This window comes from Lygodium microphyllum, unplaced genomic scaffold, assembly GCF_053477565.2.
Source record: "Lygodium microphyllum isolate KBCC unplaced genomic scaffold, Lygodium_microphyllum_v1.1.10 scaffold_74, whole genome shotgun sequence".
Lineage (NCBI taxonomy): Eukaryota > Viridiplantae > Streptophyta > Polypodiopsida > Schizaeales > Lygodiaceae > Lygodium > Lygodium microphyllum.
The window spans coordinates 184,912-201,830 of NW_028229557.1; positions in this window are offsets into that span (position 1 = coordinate 184,912).

Sequence of the window (16,919 nt, forward strand, 5' to 3'; positions counted from 1 at the left end):
TTCAACTTGCTAGAATCCAAAATGACAACACATGATATCCAACCCGAGCCTAGGAAATTTGGTCCTAATTTTGGTCGAATGAGGTTTCCCTCTCAAAGTTACAGAGGCCGATAGTCTAGCAGTGGTTAGAGATCAGAGATGGAATGTTATAGATGTGGAGAAAAGGGTCATATCTCCCCGAATTGTCCAAACACTAGACGATCTGTGGTTTACAAGCCCTTATGCAGCCGATGCAAAGGAGAAGGCCGCACTGCAAAGGACTGTCCAAGTCCAGCCCCTGTAAAGGCCAATGCCACTGATAGCCAACAGAAGGTACAAGAGCCTGCCTCCAATTTGGTAGAGTTGGAAGTTGCCGCTGTTACATGTACCAAGAAGAAGGAACCAGTTGTTCAAAACAAAAATAACTATCCTACCAAGACTGTGAAGTTCAACCTACCAACAGAGAGACAGAGCAGAACAATATAGTATAGAGCACTGTAGTGCCACAAAGAGTTACAGAGACAAGACCAGAGGCCCAGGAGATAGATGATACAAAAGCACTTCCAGAAACAAAGGAAGTGTTGATGCTACAATTATTAGAAGAAAAAGGAATATGAAAATGGGTGTAGCCCCCTTCCCCAGCAGGCTGGAGAAGCCTATGGATCCTATCAAAGATTATGACTTGGTTAAAGACCTAGACACTTTTAAACCAAACTTAACATTCCGGCAGTTGCTAATGCTATCTCCTAGCTGTTGAAAGAAATTCAAAAGCATCTCGACAAGAAGACGTGGACTAAGAATCGCTCCTTCAACAGCGACCAAGACCAATAAGGCCCCGAAGCCTGTAAAGGAAGTCAATGTGGCTAATGCCTTCCTAGATCTTGGAACCCCAGAGATTAGTGTATGGATAGAAGGATGTTTTATTTCAGATGCATTGATTGATGGAGGCTCATCAGTAAATATAATGATAGATGTGACAATGAAGGACTTAGGGTTGCAAGGAATTCAACCTACACAGTGGCTTATCAGATTGGCAGACCAAAGCAAAATTAAACCATTGGGCATCCTCCCATATGTAAAAACAACCCTTGCAGGAAGAGACTATTGATTGACATACCTGGTGGTCAAGCCAAATTCTTATGGGACCTCATACCCTTTGCTGTTGGGAAGACCTTGGCTTTTTGAAGCAAGAGCTAGGACGGACTGGTTCAAAGGAACCCTAACTCTAGGTAGAGGACCCAACAAAGTGGTGTTAAAGCTGTATGGATCGCAAAAAGGAAATGGCTCCATATATATTGAAGTTATAACTGACTCCTCCAACGAGGTAACTGATGGTACATCAGGAGATGAAGAGACTGCTAAGCAAATCTTTCCTAAGAAAACAGAGGCACAGTCCCTAATAATGGGCATTGTAAGCCAACTGTCAAGGGAAGTAAAATCCTTGTCCATGGAAGAATACCTCTTGCCTTAACTAGAATTAACTTCTGAAATCACCTCTGACAGTGAAATAGAAGTATGGATGTATTGTTCTCCCTGTTACATGACAGTCGCAGAGAAATAGAGCAGAGACAATACAGTTATAGAGCAGATACAAATTAGAGACAATACAGTTACAGAGCAGAGGCAGAACAGATACAGAGTAGATACAAAGACAGTAACAGACAGAGAGACAGAGCCAGAGACAGAGGCAGAAGCAGAGTCAGAGGAAATGACAGAAGTAGAAGCAGATGTAGAGGCAGAAGATCTGTTCTTCTCCTACATAGCCTCTACAGAAGCCGAGATAGAGCCTCCAAAGGAAGAGAATCAAAATGATGAGGAAAAAAATAAATCAGGTTATGAAAGTACAGATAAAGAATTTCCTCTGATAGAGGATGATCTTGTTGATGTCCCTACAGAGACCTCGCAGGCCGAAGATCTTAGGGTGTTGTATGGAATGACCATGGTTCCATTTGGTTGACCAATGGACCACAAAGTATACAGAATCTGTATAAGAAATGGATTAGAAGCATAAAAATTAAGTTCACCAGTGGCTCCTATCGCCGTGACCATTCATTCTTGAGAAAATATGATGATGATGCCTCGTGTCAATAAAAGCCAAAGCTCTTAGAGCCACGGCCTCTAGAAGGTCTATGCTATGTGACATTCCTGGACGCATCCTTTGAAGATGAATCCATAGGTTCAGAAGAAATTACCACTCACACAGAAGTAAACAAAGCTTTGATACCCTTCCAGTAACCTAAACAGACAAAAAGTCATCTATTCAAAAGGAGGACACTGGTTCTAGCGAAACATCAGACGAGGATACTACTCTCTTGAAAGAGTCATACCTCTATCCAGAAGCAACCCATGGGACATTTATCTGCGAAGTGAAAGGTGAAAGGCAAGTAATGTTCTTAGATACTGAAGGTATCAAATGTCACCTGAAAGTGGGTCTCAATATTCCGCAAGAAGAATTAGTGGTCCTACGAGATCTACTAAAGGAGAACTTAGATATATTTGCTTGGTCATATAAAGATCTAAAGGGGATTGATCCCACAGTGTGCCAACATCATATTGACCTAGAGCCTGATGCCAAACCTGTAAGGCAAAGACAAAGGCGTATGAATCCTAATTACTCTGCTCTAGTGAAGGCTGAATTATTGAAACTTCTTGAAGCAGAGTTTATTTATCCCGTGGCTAACAGTGAATGGGTTTCGCGCATTGTGGTAGTATCCAAGAATAACGGGAAACTTCGAATATGTGTCGACTTTCAAAAGCTCAATTCAAAGATGAAGAAGGATCATTTCCCTATCCCTTTTACAAACCAATTGTTAGACACAGTGGCAGACCATGAGCTGTATTCCCTCTTGGATGGATTTAGCGGATATAACCAAGTTCATATTGCAGAAGAGGACCAATCCAAAACAACCTTCACCACAGAATGGGGGACCTATGCCTATAGAGTGATGTCATTTGGGCTCTGTAATGCTCCTGCCACCTTCCAACAAGTAATGATGGTTTCCTTTCAGAATCATCTTCATGATTTCATTGAGGTATATCTTGATGACTTCTGTGTCTATAGCTTAATCCGCGAGCACTAGGGACACCTAGAGCAATGTTTTGACAAATGTTGAGAGTATGGGATTTCTCTCAACCCCGACAAATCTATCTTTGGTGTCTCATCAGGAGTTTTCCTGGGCCATATTGTCTCTGCACTAGGGATTGCAATAGACCCTACAAAGATTGAAAAGGTTGCTGCTTTAACAACACTGATAAACCTCAAGCAATTGAGAGGATTTCTGGGCCATGTGGGCTACTACATAAGATTTATTGCACATTTTGCAACCAAGGCATCCCCTCTGCACAAGCTCCTAAGGAAAGAGGTGGTGGACTGATGACTATGCAGAAGCCTTTATCAATACCCTAAAATAGTGCCTTATCCAAGCACCTATTTTACGGCCTCCTGACTGGATGAAGGAGTTCCATGTGCATACAGATTTATCAGTTGAAGGACTAGGTGTTGTTCTATGTCAAAAGGGCCCCTCTAAATTAGATTAACCAATTTATTATGCAAGCCGAAAGGTCACTAATAGGGAACAGAACTACATAGTGACAGAGCTTGAGTGCTTGGCAATGGTATTTGCACTAGAGAAGTTTCAACACTATTTATTGTCAATGCATTTCAAGTTCTACGTGGATCATGAAGCCATGTCCTTCCTGATGAACAAAGCAGATGTTAAAGGACAACTGATGAGATGGTTGCTACTATTCCAAGAGTTCGATTTTGAAGTGGTCGCTAAGCCTAGCCGTTCCCATGTCCTATCCGATCATCTATCACAGATCCCTCAAACATAAGAAGAGGAATAGGATGATCCAGACCTTCCTGATGCTTCCTTGTTTCTAGTTGAAACAATTACTCCCTGATATGCAGACATAGCCAATCTCCTGGCAACTCAACAGTATCCTCCTGGCATCTCAATCTGTGAGAAGAAAAAGCTTCTATTAGAATCAACCCTCTACACCTTGCTAGGCGGTGCACTGTACAAGAGAGGCAAAGATGAAGTGCTGCAAATATGTGTTGCAGGGGATGAAATCGGCATAGTATTGAAAGCATGCCATGACGAACCATGTGGTGGACACTTCGCAGGAGAAGTGACAGCCAGGGAGGCTCTATTGGTGGGATATTGGTGGTCGACCCTCCACAAGGATGCATATGATTACTATAAGAGATGTGATCCTTGCCAGCGAATGGGGAAACCCACCAAAACAAGTGCCATGCTACTACAACCCATTCTTCCCCTAAAGCTGTTTGAGAAGATCCACCTACCAGACTGAAGCAGAATAGATATATCTTAGTATATATGGATTATGTCACAAAGTGGTGTGAAGCTAAAGCTATGAAATGGGATGATGATAACAGCATAGCCCTGTTCATGCACGAGAATATTATCACCCGTTTTGGCAGTCCCCTTGAGCTGGTAAGTGAGAGAGGTAGTTATTTCCTTAACAAAATCATGGAGGAGCTGACTGAGCTGTATAAGATCCGCCATCGCAAGTCCACTCCTTATTATCCGAGAGCCAATGGCCAAGTTGAAGTCACCAATCGCATCCTTTGGTCGATATTGACAAGAACGATTGCCACACATCATCGCGACTGGGACGATTGACTTATAGAGGCTCTTCGGGCATACACAACCTCTCATAAGGCAGCTACAGGACATACCCCTTTCCAGCTAGTGTATGGTACAGAAGTCGTCTTCCCTATTGAATTGGAATTGCCCTCTTTGCGAGTGGCAGTTAAAGAATGCTTGGGAGATAGTGAGTCACTGCAATGCCATCTCCTGCACTTGGAATGCTTGGATGAGATACGACAGATGGCCCTATAGTGCATGGAAACCACTCAAGCACGATGCAAGGCCTATCATGACAGTTTCATCAAGCATAAGGAGTTCAAAGAAGGTGATCTTGTCCTAGCCTATGATTCCAGATTTGGCAAGTTCCCTGGCAAGCTTCAACAACGGTGGATGGGCTCGTACAAGGTACTTGCTGTCAATCCTAATGGCTTTGTTCAGATACAGACCGTTGATGCCTCTAATGATCCTTTCTTGATCGATAGCTATCACCTGAAGATGTACTTCCCTCCCTAGGGATCTTGACAATCACAGTCGACCTATCCTTCCCCTTTTAGGTGTCACACTATCCTTCTCGTCGTGCTTCTGATAGCCCTTATGATTCTCCTCATGAGGCGGTCTTGTTCTGCTACCCCCTCACAGAAATATCTCAAACCGACATTGTTCTCTTCTCGTCTGATCAAACAACGATGGCGAGGTTGGTCCTGACATATGGTATTTCTACCATTCTCTTCTTAATGAGAAAAAAAACGAAAAGAAAAAGAAAAGAAAAGCAAAACAAAACAAAACAAACAAACTGTTATGGGAGAAAAGGAAGAATTTCCCTGTCATAGCAGGCCTCGTTCCAAGAAAAGGTGGAAACACCCTTGGGCGGAAAGCTGACTGTGGAAAACGTGGTGACACCCCACAGTTCAGGATAGCTGACTCACCAGCAGAACCTCTTCAGCAAGTAATTTGAAGCCACCTCCCTTAGTGCGCTGTCTTTGCAATATCAGTGCGTCTACCGTTCTTAACAGACGACTCTTCTTACAAGTCATTGCAGTATGAGATTTGTAGGCTGCCTCCTTGGATACGCCTTATCCTCAAGATTCTGATGACAACAACAACCATCATGATCTTCATCACCAACCCCTTGAGTGATGTGAGCTTTCATCCTAAAACAGGATGGGGACATGGGTATGGGCTGCCCTCTCTATCTATCAGAGAGTGAGACAAAGGGTGGGTTGAGTGACCAGTCTTTCCCTTCAAATCAAATGAGAGGTGAGATGTGTGAATGGAGTGTTGCATGCACAGGATGGGCCTCGCAATGCATAATGCATGATTTGTTCTTGTGCACTGCACCATAAGACTCCCTGGCCTTCCTTCTTGCACTATATACCGGCATAGAGTGGGATACACAGTTGCACCATCAATTGCGCACAAGGCATACAACCTCTGCACAAGTGACGATAAGGATTACCTCAATGGGTTTCAGGAATGGGTTTCCCTCTGTATCTTTCAACAGAGCGCGAGACAGAGGGTAGACTGAGTGTGACAGGTGTTTTTTCAATCAATTATCGAGAGGTGAGGATTGAGGGACGTTACGACCATTAGAATCAGGTACGTCCCCGTTTCCCTATGCACCCATGGGCTGGGTCTCTGCCAACAGCACAGGACACGTCACTCTGTTCTATACACTGCACTACAAGGCTCCCTGGCCTTTCTTCTTGCACCCATGCCAGACGGGGTTGGACGCACTAATGCACCATCAATTGTGCACCCTGGCATACTCTCTCTATACCATTCCTTTGTCGATTTCTAAACTGGATGTGAGCTCTTGGTTTTCATCATTATTTTCTCAAGTGATATTAGTAATGGGGCGAGTGACTGCTCTTTCAGTCCATTTGAGTGATCGTGAGTTGAGTGCCATATCCCTCGCCATCGACAAATTTCCTATGATTCCTTCAACTAGCTACCTCCCTGGATGCTGCCACGTGGTCCGTGCCATAAAGTACGTTGGATGAGTGATGTGAAGCTACCTTGTTACCTCGTGCAGCCGACGACGACACTAGACGCAATCTCCATAGTCGACATTCCTCCTCGGCAATATGGACCAAGTTTTTCTAACCCTACACCTTCTGTTTCTCAGTACCGGTCATGTCTTAAGTGTAGGGACATCGTTGTTGGTCTAATGTGAGGTATCAGGTCCTTGATGTTTGGTTTTCCCTTCCTGCTAAGGTCTTAAGTGTGGGGATGTGTCCTTGCGCGTCTATGTTCTATACCCCCATGCATATACCTTGTCTGATCATGCATCCATGCCATGGGTCCCTTCCCCCCTCTACCGTTCTATTTCACCCTATCCCTGGGGTTGTTCTTTGATTGTTTCTCTTTATCCTTTGTTTTGTGACTTTTTCATACGAACGTACCCTACGTTCACCGGAATCCCAATCAAACCTTACAGTCTTGTTCATCCCTTCGAAGTGCCTATTTTTTCTTTTCCCCAACCCGTGTTCCGACAGATGGTTCTAAAGTTATCAAATTTTTAAGCGATTCCCGTAAATTGAATAGTTTTCCATGTGAACGCATCTTTATTGCTTCAGAACCCTAATCTGATGTGTCAGACCTATTCTACCCCTTCCTCCTGACATTTTTTCTTTTTTCTCCATGTCATTTCGATGCACAGCTCATCAGTTATGAATTTTTGCGGGTTTTCGGGCCCTTTTTCGTGCTTATTTTTCACATTTTTTCATGTGAACCTGCCCTATTTTCACCAGAATTCCATTTTGACTTGACAGCCATGTCCTGCCAGCCTTTCCCCCACTTTTTCATTTTTTCTCCCCTCTCTTCTGACTACCGGATTTTTAGTTAATAATTTTTCCGAGTGTTTTCGAGTGTGATTTTTGTGTTTTTCCACGTGAACCCCTCTTAATTTCCTCCAAACTGAGTTTTGATGCACCAGTCCTATGAATCCCTTTCTTCTGGACATTTTTTCTTTTTACTGTCCGCTATTCCGACACATGGTTCTTCCTGTATTAATTTTCGAGTCCATTTTCGAGCCCCTTTTTGGGGTTTTTTCCCAGGTGAGCACATCCTATCTCGATTGCAACTGTGTTTTATTGTGATAGGGTTGTTGGCGACTTTGTTTTGTACACTTTTCCTTCTTTACGCCCTTCATTCCGATGCGCGAATTTTCCGATATTAATACCCGTACGTGTCTTCAAGTTTGTTTTGTGCGTTTTTCCCATGTGAACACCCTGATTTTGCCCCAGACCCGGTGTTGCATGTTTCCATCGTTTTCCCCTTGTCTCCGGACACATTTTTCCTTTTTACGGATTTTTGATACGACGAACGGTTTGGATTTTATTATTTTTTCTTCATTTTTCTCATGTGACCGCGTTTCTCGTGTCACCAACACATCTGTTTTTTATTTTACGCACCTCGGGACGCCTCCGTGGTGTCCATGGCTTGCGCATCACCGTCCCTGCTCATTTGACCTCGTCACTGCAAATTTTTTTACCCCCTGTCCGCGCATGTGCACGGGACGGGGGTGTGTTTCTTGCCCCTCCATTTTCCATTTATTTATTTATTTTTCATTTAAAAAAGCAAACACAACAAAAGAAAAAAAAGAAAAAATACCCACCTCGAAAAGAAAAAAAAACATGGCCACAAAACGAAGAAGAAAGAAAAAAAAGAAAAAAAACAACGGACTACATAATCATAATAATACATAAATCAAAAAATTAAAAATTAAAAAAAGAAACAACTAAGCAACACTTATTTTAAAAAAAGAAAAAAAGAAAAAAAAAGAGTAAAAAAAAGAAGACAACATAGAAAGAAAACAAAGTAAGAAGAAAAAAAAGAAAGAAAAAAAGAACGAAACAAAGAAAAAGAAAAAGAAAAGAAAAGGAAAAACAAAAAAACATACCTGTTGGTCGTTGAGAGCCCGCGTCCCCCCCTTCCTCCCTTGTTATTCCTCCTCCCCTTCTCCCTACCACCTCTTCTTCCTCTTCTTCTCCTTCCTCTTCTTTCCTCCTCCCCCTCCTCTTCTTCCTTCTCCTCCTTCTTCTCTTCCCTCCTCTGTCGCCCTGCCCCCTCGCCATTCGCTGCTCCAACCGCCCCAACATCTGCAACCCTCGGCCGCCACGCCCTGTGCTAGCCCCGCCAGCGGCTGTGCTGCCCCTGTCAGCGCCTGTGCCACCACCCACGTCATGTGCAGCCCCAGCGCCTCCAATCGATGCCGCTTCGAACGCCCTCCAGACGCTACGCCCGCCGTTGCTGTCCCTCGACCGCCCTCCTGCTCGACGCCGCCACCATCTGCTAGCCCCACCTCCACCCCCCTCAGCAACGGGCTACCCCTTCCGCCGCCACACCAGCCGTCGGTGCTGCCACTATCAACCACCTCCTCCCCCTCCACCACCTTCTTCCCCTTCTCCCCCTCCTCCTCCTCCTCCTCCTCCTCCTTCTCCTCCTCCTCCCCCTCCACCGCCTTCTTCCCCTAACTGTTTAATTCCACCTAACTGTTTAAGATATGTTCTTCAAGAACCTTCTTAAGATCTGTGGCCATCTCAATATTAGACTCCAACTTATATCATGGCTACTTGCCCTTCTTTTTGCCCTATTGTTTGCTATCTTATTTTTGCTCGTGAGAACCTCTTCCATAACATGTTTAGGACGTGGCTGATTTGTAGCTTTAGGCCAATCCACACTTTTTCTTATCAATCTTTTAGATGTCCCTGCATTATCTTCATCTCTCTTTCATTTCTCTTCAAGAAGTATATCCGTTTTTTGCATCTTTGCTAAATATGCATACTTTGAATATGCATCTACCAGTGGTTCCCAACCAGTTATGTCACGAACGTCTTGTCCTGTTGCATGAGAAATTTCACTATCAATAACTTTTCTCTTTTTGACTGCATGCAAAGCATGTGTCCATATTGCAGCCTTTGGACCAAGTGCCATGTATTCTATCCAACTGTAGACTAAAAGTAGAAGCATGTACAGTCGCATAAGCATTTCGAATAGCCAAGTCTTCCAATAATAACTTTTGCATACCTCCCTTTCCAAAATTCCAAGGAAGAGGTAATCCCGTTTCTTCTGCATGGATCTTGCCATATTTCCAAAAGATGAGCTATCGTGCCAAAGCCTCCTAATAAGCAGCACAATCCTTTCTCTCATGCTGCAAACTATCACACCACAAACATCTTATTCCTGGTTTAGGGGCTATTGTCCATCCCCTTTTCTCTTGTCCTTTTTCATCCAATTTTTTGATCTTCAATTGAAGATCCCACATGCCTTTAACCAATTCATCTAATACATCTTCCCTAACAGTGGGAACAATAGTTACAACCATAGATTTAGCCACAGAATTTGTTGGCTTATTGGATACATCAACTATTTTTCCCGTAACAGTGGGCAAGCTACTAGAGACATGCAATCTTTCTGCTCTATGCTTTTTCACAAGTGCACTAACAGATTCCTTGTTAGGCCTCCACTCTCTTTTATGACTTGTCTATGTAGTTTGATTCTCGAGCAAATCATCAAGCTTCTCTTGAAGCTTAGGACTTGTTACTTGTAGAAACAATTCAATTTTTTGACTTGCAAGAGCTTGTTGTTCCGCAAGATCTAGCTACTCAAGTCAACTTTCAAATTCTTATAATAATTCTGCAGAGCCACAAGACCCTTATTCGGTTGTAAAATCCATTCCTGAAAAGTCTTGTGCTTAATCAAACTCGTGTCTTCAATGCAAAATTCTTCCCTAAGTGTCTTCTTGAAAGCTACCCAGTCAACATCCTGCATGTACAATTTAGGAATTTGCACTTTTAATTCATGTACAATAACCCCTACAAAATACCGGCTCCATGCAAGTTGAGCCACCCCAAATAATTCCATCTTTTGAGTATAGATATGCACATATGCAGATACATTCCTGCCATTGAACAACTTCATCTCATGCTCAACTGCTTTTGCAAAGCATTTATCACAACACTTTCTGTTTGAGCAAAAGCATGCATCACCTATTGTTGTTGTTGTACCTACATAAGCATGTTCATATTCTTCACTAATTACTGTAAAAAATTAGTGGAAATTGTGCTCGAAGGTTCTCCCATCTTGTCTTTCCTTTTGACGACCTTTCACGTCAGGTGCACCAATGTTGGAGGGATTTTAGTTGAAAGGTCATATCCTCTGAGGATTAGAGATAGAATGAAGTAGAGAATAGGAGATGTAAGAGAAGAAAAAAATAGACAAGAGGTAAACATAATAAAGATAAAGAAAAATGAATCAAGCCACTGTGTATTGATAGAACCTAAAATTCCTTGTCTGGCACTACTCAGAAGCAATCTCAATGCATCAGATCTCTTGGAGCTCCCTCGTAGACCAAAAACATTCATCTAAACAACTTTCTCTCTCCTACTTTGAACCCAAATTTGATGGTTGTGTTGGCTCCAAAAGGGGGGCCAAACTCCAAGACATGTGATCAAAATTCTCCCAGGTTACTCCTACTTCTCTGAGTTATTCAAAGTAGTTCATTGCCTATTCGCTGCGATAATGGCCGTGCGCGATCTCACCAATCTTCTTTTTTCATGAAAAATCCAAAATCGGTTAAAAAAGTAACTTGCTTTTTGCATGCCACCCTATTCTAGAATTTTTTTTTCTAGTTTTTTAGGATATTTACAATAACTAATATCAAAATTCCGCTAAACTTTTTCAAAAATCTGGTATTTTTGAACCATCCATGCCACGAACTCTAACACTAATGACTTAGAGGACATTGACTCTCTAGATCAATAAGAAAGTTGGGTGATGATGCACTCAAGATTTTTTCACACTATGTTCGCATAATGGCACGACACTGTGGGCCACCATCCTAGTCCACTCTGACATTTGTCAATCGTAGAATAGCTCAACAACATCCATGCCATCCACATCCAAGGCCGAAAGTATCATCTCTTCACCTGATGCATGCAAGAGATATTTTAGGACATGGCTTGGCCTAGAGATCATTGAGAAACTCTAGTACAATTACAAGTGGGAGTGGATCTACCACTGGGAGAAGCTAAAACGTAAGATCGAAGCTGCCATCAAGGACTCCTACTCCAAACTCCCACCCCTACTCGACAAGCCAGATGATTGAGGCTAAGGCCATTCCTTCCACCCAACCACCAATTGATTTTGCCCCATCCCCTCCTTAGCAACAAGGTGAGAGTTCTTGTGGGGACCAAAAATGTGCCCGACATTGGCTTTAGGGCTCTGATTGGACCTTTTAAACTTACCCAAACAACCCAACCACCTCACGACTAGGAGCGTATAGACATTGTGAACTGATTTATCCAAAGAATGGATTTGTAAAATTTAATCTCTAGATTGTAGTCCAATGTGGTATGCTTCTTCCTCAATCCAAGAAAAAGGAGTATCAAAACATATTGGTTCCTAGCACCTCATAACAAAAATCAAGGAAGCACCCCCTAGCTTATCACTATGACTCCACTAGGGATCTCCTACACCCCCTAGGGATTAGCCCACGATGCCTTGTTTCAATATGTGCATATGTGCATAAAGCACATATGCACATATGCACATATCCACTTAACAAAAATTTTCCCCTTCCTATTCAAAAAAATTTTGGGCTTTTGGTCCCAATTGCTACAACCATTTCCATTAAGGTCCCTTTACATTTATTTTTAAAACCCCTTTTGTCGGAGCTTTGGCTATCGCATGCGTTCAACGACCGAATTACAAACTGAAAATTTTTCCATGTTCTCGTGTCAGAGTTGACACTACCTAGAGCTTGTTTCACCTTAGTCTAGCACCTAAAGAAATTATTAAAAATCCAAGACAATAGCGAGATCCATCTTCAAAATTGAGTTTAAATCCTACCTTTTAGGGTTGCTTAAAATTGTTGAGTCCTCATCCACCGCTTTCATTGAGCTTTAATGTCTACTTCAACTTGATAGAATTTTGCACATGTTTGGCTTTCTTTAGGTCATCAAATCTTGCTCTTAGTGCTTCCATCAGCTCCACCCAACCCAGTTTGTCTTTGGCTTGGGTGGCCAAATTCAAACTCATCGCCCTTGGAGCGGCCACCCTCTCAATCATTATTGATCAGTCCGATAGGAAATTTACACATGAAGCTCGATGCCTAGTGTCTACTAGAAAAGGACAGTACGTTATCACAAAGAAACCCAACATCGTGAGTGATGAGGATGATTCACCCAAGGTCCCAATCTCTTGCACTTTTTTGACTTCTTGAGTGGCACAAGCTCTGTGGATCTAAAGTGATAGATGCAAACATTGCCAAGCACTGGAGCAGGAAAACATTGCCAAGCACTGCGAGTCATGCAGTAGCCTATCTTGGACTTGAAATGGAATTGGAAGGCGGATCCACACATCCCAGAGAAACTGTGGATGAGAGTAGTCTAGTTTATGAAGAAGATCAGTATCCCTAAGCTTGAGCTAAATCTTGTCCTCCACTAAAGTAACATTAGAGTGCTTGGTTCCATCTTAAGCACTGTCATAGTGCTCGCCTCCATCCCAAGCTCTACATAAAGTAGGAGTTGTGTTGCGATGAGGGGGACGGATCCCAAAAACCTGATGATCCAACAAGGTGGTGGAGATCCTAACCCTGATGATCCACTCTATGAAAAACCTTGTGCTCCCACCCATGACATAATGAAGTTTGCGACTAATGCTCAGCTTCTCCCTCAAGTGATGAAATCCAAAGCCTTCTCCCTCAAGTAATGACATCACATTTATGCCTTTGTTAGTGTTGAGACCATGCACAAGTAGGAGATGGACAAAGTGTAGGCCCACCTTGCTCGAGTGTACTTCAAGCAAGATCACCTTCAATAGTAGATCTAACTTGATGCCATGTACATGGAGAAGCTCACAACCAAGCTCGTCTTCCACAATACTAGCAACCACCCTTGTGGATCCACATGGACTTTTGGCTCCAAGCAGCACCAGCTTCAGTACAACCCTCCCCCTCCCTTGAGGCCAAAACCTCCCACTCCACCATTGGCCCATGCTAAACCCCAACCTATCTTACCCCCTACTTCCACCCATCCCCCAGGGTTCGATTCCCCTTGCTTTGCTTTCGAACTAGGATGAGATTCAGTGGGGCAATGCACTTGACATGGAGGATGAAGGCGGCATTAGTGAGTAACACTATCGATTTGAGTGCATTGTGCATGACAGTGTTAAAGAGGTAGTGACAACATTAATCATAGGATCCACCAACCTTGCATTGAAGGGCTGAGGGGAGCACAATAGTAATGGAAACCTAGCATGGTACATGGGCGGAGAAAGTCCCACTGCCTACTAACAAGGCACATGGGTAGGGAGAAGGTGTCACCAGAAGCAACAATCTACATAATCGAAGGAAGCAAAGCATGGTACTGGTTGGTACGTGAGCTTCTTTATAGTCATGGCATCAAAGCAACAGGAAGTCCTCTTGTTGTATGCCATATCCTTGGTCTATTATCCAATCTTCTTGAGTGGCATTGTCAGTGCTCTCAATGTAGAGCTTCTATTGATACTGTCTTTAGTCATTAGGTTTAGTAGTAGTACTATCTTGGTTATTTATATCTATTAGTTGTTCAATCTTTGTTCTTCCAAAGAACTACACTCTATTCAATTGATTCCTCTTTAGTGACTTGTCCCTAATTCCACCAATACAATTGTTGATTTAGTTTTTAGTTCATTCTTGTGTTTAATTCTTGTGATGTGATTATGTCATGCTCTTCAACTTAAGTTTAGATCGTCAAAAGTAATATTAGAGTTTCTCTTTGTTGATACTCCGTGTGACCATTGTCATTTCTGTGGTGGTTGTACAAGGATGTTCATAGCACACACACACACATTCTCTCTCTCTCTCTCTCTCTCTAACTACTACATCTCCCCTCCTTCTCTCAATCCTCTCTCCTTTATCTCTCCCCTTTCTTCAAGCTCTCCATCTTTAGCTCTTTATTTGTCTTGCTAGTTCTCCCTCTTCTCTTTCTCTTTTACTAGCTCTCCCTCTCCTTCTATCTCTCTCTATCTCAACTCTCTCTCTCTCTCTCTACACACACACACACACACACACACATATCCCCCTTTTTTTCTAGCTCTCCCACTACCTTTCCTCCCTCTCATATTAATTAAAATAATTATTTAAAAATTGAAACAAAAATATAAATATGAGATATTAGGACATCTACACTCATTTTGTTTCTCTCCCAATAATAGTTGGACCCTAAACTAAAAAAAAAAACAACCCTATACAAAAAATAAATTTTAAATCAAAAAGAGAAGAAAAAATATACCTGTAAGAGTTGTAAGGTTACCTCTCGGTTTAAGGATGATAAGGCATGATGAGCCCTTGAATGTAGAAAACCCATATTAAGCTAAGAAAGAACAAATAAGAAAAGGAAGAAAATGATAAAAAGGTAGCCATTGGGGCTTACCTTATCTAGAGAAAACATGCACGCAAAGTGAGTATAGATGGTGAAGTCTAAGTCCCCATAGCATTGGAATGCACACTAGTATATATTTTTTGAATTACATTAGAATAAGTGACCATAAATATTTGAGTTGCATTAGAAAGAATACCAAAATTTAAATTGTAAATTTTCTCCACCTAGGAGTTAGTAATTTACTCTAATATCTTTAGCATAAATATCAACATTACGAATGTTTTTCCTAATATGTTGGAAATTGCCATATGTATATCATCCATCCATTGTAGTGAAGATTATAGAAGCCCATAGAAGCACACCAACACATATGAGATAGAAAAGTATAAACAAAGAATCTAAGGCGTTCATTCACTAGAAATAACTTCTCATCAAAACCTCTTAGAGCATGTTAAATGCTATCAAAGCCCATACAAGACTAGTTAGAACACTTGTAAAAGCAATTCCAACCCACTATAAGGGAAAGATGAGCTCAAGGAGAAAAATATAAATATTATAAAGCATTCAGAACTCTAATATATCCCCATAACCAAGTACATATATAACGACTTTATATGTATAATTCAACATATATTTTAATCTCCAAAAACACATTGAACACCAAAATTCAACAAATAGTACATACATTTAATAATCATATCAATGAAATCAACAATTATTTTGGCTTTTTGGATCTTTTTTTGTGAGATTCATGGTTATAAATTCTCAAAAGGATATTTTCGCACCCACTTTTATTTAGTAGCTTATTAATGGAGGATTGCTAATAGTCTTTTTGAGTTTTTATGGATTTATCCATTTACATTGTTAAGGTCTTTCCACATTGTTAATGAATTTAGTAGATCTATTGTGCATGCATATGAATATATACACACATTTACTTACATTTATATATGATACCCACCACACACACACACACACTCCCTCACATATGTACATACATATAGACACACAAACACACATGCATATGCATAGGTGTGTATGTATGCATGTACATATCTACGTATGCATGTATTTTATGGGAGTGAGAGAGAGACTATGTGTGTGTGTGTGTGTGCACATGGCTAGGGGGGAGGGAGGGGGGACATATGTGTGTATATGTGGACATGCATCTGAATGTATTTGACGGTGTGTGACATTATTTTGAGAGCGTATGCTTGAGATCTATATGATTAAAGGAAAAAATAGTAGCTTATGTTTACATGGAGATGAAAAATTAGGAAAACATTTGGATACATTTATCTAAGACATACACTTTAAAGGACATAATTCTTCTAGATCCAATACAATGTTGTGTAAGAAGGAAAATTTTTTATAGACACATGCATATAAGTCCTCAGGATTAAAGAAAATAATGACAATCTAAGTTAAAAAAAAGAAAATAGCATGTTCTATAAAAGGTAAGATTGAAAAGGACTTCTAACTTATCTCAAAGGTTTCAAGGCAATTGTGTAACTAAGATATACACTTTAAAGGACATAATTCTTCTAGATCTAGTACAATGATGTGTAAGAAGGAATAGTTTTCATATACACATGCATATAAGTCCTCAAGAATAAAGAAAATATTGAGAATCCAAGTATAAACGAAAGAAAATAGTCTTTTCCATGTTGTTTGATGAATGCATGTGATCACTTTTTCATAGCACAAGTCAAAATTTTGAGAAATACCTTGTCATGCAAGCTTTCTAATAGTCACAATATTTTTATTACTAACATCTTACTCAACGTATGAAGATTCCACAATTTGTAGCCTCGGGTGTTAACTATATGTAGATATTTGAAAATGGTATGGGCTGTATTTTCTCTTGTTTGGGTGCAATAAACCGTTTATACATACAAAAAGTCACTATTTATAGGGGTTATTTACATTTGAATAGAAAAGTGTGAAATTTATTGAAGAAAAC